Source organism: Rhipicephalus microplus, chromosome 2 (assembly GCF_043290135.1).
Source record: "Rhipicephalus microplus isolate Deutch F79 chromosome 2, USDA_Rmic, whole genome shotgun sequence".
Lineage (NCBI taxonomy): Eukaryota > Metazoa > Arthropoda > Arachnida > Ixodida > Ixodidae > Rhipicephalus > Rhipicephalus microplus.
In genome coordinates, this window is record NC_134701.1 from 12,345,000 (window position 1) to 12,350,473 (window position 5,474).

Genomic DNA, 5,474 nt, shown 5'->3' on the forward strand with positions numbered 1-5,474 from the left:
CGAAACTGCAACCTTCGAATAACGCGTTCGATGCTCTACCACTTGAGCTTGCCCCGCCACGGTGGTCTAGTGGCTAAGGTACTCGGCTGCTGACCCGCAGGTCGCGGGTTCAAATCCCGGGTGTGGCGGCTGCATTTCCGATGGAGGCGGAAATGTTGTAGGCCCGTGTACTCAGATTTGGGTGCACGTTAAAAAACCCCAGGTGGCCAAAATTTCCGGAGCCCTCCACTACGGCGTCTCTCATAATCGAATGGTGAATTTGGGACGTTAAACCCCACAAATCATCATTACCACTTGAGCTACTACGACAGCGATCCCCCCAGCTACTTTATTGGGTATCTGTGTCAATTTAAACGTGGGAGTGTCAGTCAGCGCCACTAGTAACCATGGCGGTGAGTATGGCACACTCTTTATGAGCCTGTTTGGCGTCACGTAGCTCGTCAACTTATAACTCACTGACAGCTGACCAGTAGTCCCCTGTGTACAACCTAAAGGCGCCAAGTCTGCCAGTATGAGACCCTCGTTAATGAAAAAGGGAAACAAGTGTATACTTAAAGGCTCGTTTTTCGTGTTTTACACAATATTATTGAGATCTAACAGACAATAATGCCAAGAAAGGTATAGGGGAAGTTATTAGGCCAATTGTAATGTAAATGAGAAGAAGGAACAGTGCATGAAAAGATAACTTGCCGTGTGCAAGATCCTAACCTGCGACCTTCGAATAAGGCGTTCGATGCTCTAGCACTTGAGCTACCATGACAGCTATCCCCCCGGCCAGTTCATTGGGTATCTATATCAAATTAAACGTGGATGGATGGATGGATATGGCTGTACCCTCTAGATCGGGCGGTGGCTAGCGCCACTAAGCCGTAATACGTAATAAATTAAAAACTAGATTTATTTTTTTTAAAAAGTGATTTTGAGGATTTGTACTTTGCAGTGAACGGTTTAATTTTCACTCGTGCCTTGACTTTAGCCACCAATCAGATAACCTCCTCCTAGTTGAGTCTACCCGCTTAAAGTCTATTTTGCCCTCCCGGTGCCTAAACCCCAGTCCTTTGAAAAACTCTGCGCCATCATCCTGAACTATAGGGTGAAGCCCTTTACAGAACATTATCAAGTGTTCGACAGTTTCTTCTTCCTCTCCACACGCACTGCTTATGGTGTCTACCCCTTCGTATTTGGCCCGATATGTCTTGGTTCGCAGTACTGCCGTACTGGCCTCAAACAGTAGAGAACTAACCCGAGTATTATCATAGTTCCTTTTCTTGCCAACTTCCTGCTTTAAAGTTTGATAGATCTCTTGTGCGGACTTTTTAATCATGCCCATTCTCCACATGTCAGTCTCCGTTTCCTTCACTTTCTTCTTCACCGATAGTTATTTTTGGTATGGCCACCAGCTGTTATCTAAGTACTTACCAGTCAATTTCCTGGTTCGCTTCCTCCAATTTGTATCGACATTCTTCATGTACAAGTAGCTGAAAACCTTCCTAGCCCAGTGCTACTCTCCCATTTTCTCATTCGCTTCTCAAATATTATCTTGCTGCTAGCTTCCCTGTCCTCAAATGATGTCCAGCCCATATCACCTTGTACTCCCTGATTGGGTGTATTCCCCTGAGCTCCTAAAGCAAGCCTGCCTATTCCACGTTGCTTAATTTCTAATCTTGCTTGAACTTCTGATCGAATGCACAAGACCGCATTGCCGAATGTCAGCCCAGGAACCATGACCCGTTTCCATATTCCTCTCACAACATCATACCTATTGTATTTCCACAGTGCCCTATTTTTCATCACTGCTGAGTTTCTGTTACCTTTAGTAGTCACGTATAATTCGTATTCCCTCAGGTACTCGGTCCCATTGCTTATGCATACGCCCAAATATTTCTATTTATCTATTATCTCTAGCTTAACCTCCTGTATTCTAAGCTCAGTACCTTCGTTGTCATTGAAAATCACGACTGCAGATTTTTCCTTACTGAATCTAAAATCTAACCTATCTCCCTTATTAGCGCAGATGCCCATCGATCTCTGCAAATCTCCTTGTTGTTGGCCATTAGCAGTATATCATCTGCGTACAATAATGCTGGTAGAGACACCTGGTAGTGCCGCTCAGCGCCACTAGCAGCCATGGCGGCGAGTGTGGCACACTCTTTATGAGCCTGTTTGGCGTCACGTAGCTCGTGAACTTATTACTAACTGGTAGCTGACCAATAGTCTCCCGTATACAACCTAAAGGCACCAAGTCTGCCAGTACGAGACCCTCGTTAATGAATAAGGGAATTAACTGTATACTTAAGGGATCGTTTTTCGGGATTTACACAATAATAATGAGATTTGACAGACAATAATGCCAAGGAAGGTATAGGGGCAGTTATTGGGCCAATTTTATAGTAAATAGGAAGAATCAAAAGTAGGTGAAAAGATAACTTGTCATGAGCAGGATCCGAACCAGCGACCTTCGAATAACGCGTTCGATAGTCTACCACTTCAACTACCACGACATCTATCCCCCAAGCCACTTTATTGCGTATCTATGTCAATTTGAACGTGGGAGTGTCGGTCGGCGCCACTAGTACCCATGGCTGCGAGTGTGGCACACTCTTTATGACTCTGTTTGGCGTCACGTAGCTCGTGAACTTATTACTAACTGGCAGCTGACCAACAGTCTCCCGCATACAACCTAAAGGCACCAAGTCTGCCAGTACGAGACCCTCGTTAATGAATAAGGGAAACAAGTGTATACTTAAGGGCTCGTTTTTCGTGTTTTACACAATATTAGTGAGATCTAGCAGACAATAATGCCAAGCAAGGTATAGGGGAAGTTATTAGGCCAATTGTAGTGCAAATGAGAAGAAAGAAAAGTTGGTGAAAAGATAACTTGCCATGGGCAGGATCCGAACCTGCAACCTTCGAATAACGCGTTCGATGCTCTACCACTTGAGCTTGCCCCGCCAAGTGGTCTAGTGGCTAAGGTACTCGGCTGCTGACCCACAGGTCGCGGGTTCAAATCCCGGGTGTGGCGGCTGCATTTCCGATGGAGGCGGAAATGTTGTAGGCCCGTGTACTCAGATTTGGGTGCACGTTAAAAAACCCCAGGTGGCCAAAATTTCCGGAGACCTCCACTACGGCGTCTCTCATAATCGAATGGTGGATTTGGGACGTTAAACCCCACAAATCATCATTACCACTTGAGCTACTACGACAGCGATGCCCCCAGCTACTTTATTGGGTATCTGTGTCAATTTAAACGTGGGAGTGTCAGTCAGCGCCACTAGTAACCATGGCGGCGAGTATGGCACACTCTTTATGAGCCTGTTTGGCGTCACGTAGCTCGTCAACGTATAACTCACTGACAGCTGACCAGTAGTCCTCTGTATACAACCTAAAGGCACCAAGTCTGCCAGTACGAGACCCTCGTTAATGAAAAAGGGAAACAAGTGTATACTTAAAGGCTCATTTTTCGTGTTTTACACAATATTATTGAGATCTAACAGACAATAATGCCAAGGAAGGTATAGGGGAAGTTATTAGGCTAATTGTAATGTAAATGAGAAGAAAGAACAGTGCATGAAAGGATAACTTGCCGTGGGCAAGATCCTAACCTGCGACCTACGAATAAGGCGTTCGATGCTCTACCACTTGAGCTACCATGACAGCTATCCGCCCGGCCAGTTCATTGGGTATCTACGTCAAATAAACGTGGATGGATGGATGGGTATGGCTGTACCCGTTATATCGGGCGGTGGCTAGCGCCACCAAGCCGTAATACGTAATAAAGCAAAAACTAGATTTATTTTTTTCTTTAAAAAGTGATTTTGAGGATTTGTACTTTGCAGTGAACGGTTTAAGTTTCACTCGAGCCTTGACTTTAGCCAACAATCAGATAACCTCCTCCTAGTTAAGTCTACCCACCTAAAGCCAACTTTGCCCTCCCGGTACCTAAACCCCAGTCCTTTAAAAAACTCTGTGCCATCATCCTGAACTATAGGGTGAAGCCCTTTACAGAACATTATCAAGTGTTCGGCAGTTTCTTCTTCCTCTCCACACGCACTGCATATGGTGTCTACCCCTTCGTATTTGGCCCGATATGTCTTGGTTCGCAGTACTCCCGTACTGGCCTCAAACAGTAGAGAACTACCCCGAGTATTATCATAGATCCTTTTCTTGGCAACTTCCTGCTTCAAAGTTCGATAGATCTCTAGTGCGGAATTTTTAATCATGCCCATTCTCCACATGTCAGTCTCCGTTTCCTTCACTTTCTTCTTCACCGATAGTTGTTTTTGATATGGCCACCAGCTGTTATCTAAGTAATTACCAGTCAATTTCCTGGTTCGCTTCCTCCATTTTGTATCGACATTCTTCATGTACAAGTAGCTGAAAACCTTCCTAGCCCAGCGCTCCTCCCCCATTTCTCTCAATCGCTTCTCAAATTTTATCTTGCTGCTAGCTTCCCTGCCCTCAAATGATGTCCATCCCATATCACCTTGTACTCCCTCATTGGGTGTATTTCCCTGAGCTCCTAAAGCAAGCCTACCTATTCCACGTTTCTTAATTTCTAATCTTGCTTGAACTTCTGATCTAATGCACAAGACCGCATTGCCGAACGTCAGCCCAGGAACCATGACCCGTTTTCATATTCCTCTCTCAACATCATATCTATTGTAATTCCACAGTGCCCTATTTTTCATCACTGCTGAGTTTCTCTTACCTTTAGTCGTCACGTATATTTCGTGTTCCCTCAGGAACTCGGTCCCATTGCTTATGCATACGCCCAGATATTTCTATTTGTCTGTTATCTCTAGCTTAACCTCCTGTATTCTAAGCTCACTACCTTCGTTGTATTTGAAAATCACGACTGCAGATTTTTCCTGACTGAATCTAATATCTAACCTATCTCCCTCATTAGCGCAGATGTCCATCGATCTCTGCAAATTTCCTTGTTGTTGGCCATTAGCAATATATCATCTGCGTACAATAATGCTGGTAGTGACACGTGGTAGTGTCAGTCAGTGCCACTAGTAGCCATGGCGGCCAGTGTGGCACACTCTTTATGAGCCTGTTTGGCATCACGTAGCTCGTGAACTTATTACTAACTGGCAGCTGACCAATAGTCCCCCGCATACAACCTAAAGGCACCAAGTCTGCCAGTACGAGACCCTCGTTAATGAATAAGGCAAACAAGTGTATACTTAAGGGCTCCTTTTTCGTATTTTACACAATATTATTGAGATCTAACAGACAATAATGCCAAGGAAGGTATAGGGAAAGTTATTAGGCCAATTGTCATGTAAATGAAGAGAAAGAACAGTGCGTGAAAAGATAACTTGCCGTGGGCAAAATCCTAACCTGCGACCTTCGAATAAGGCGTTCGATGCTCTACCACTTGAGCTACCATGACAGCTATCCTCCCGGCCAGTTTATTGGGTATCTATGTCAAATTAAACGTGGATGGATGGATGGATATGGCTGTACCT

The 5,474-nt window shown here is 44.8% G+C and overlaps 1 pseudogene; it reads right to left on the reverse strand.

The window, feature by feature from the left end:
• Positions 1 to 955: 955 nt before the first annotated feature.
• On the reverse strand, positions 956 to 4,919 carry LOC142784481 (uncharacterized; annotated as a pseudogene).
• Positions 4,920 to 5,474: the final 555 nt, after the last annotated feature.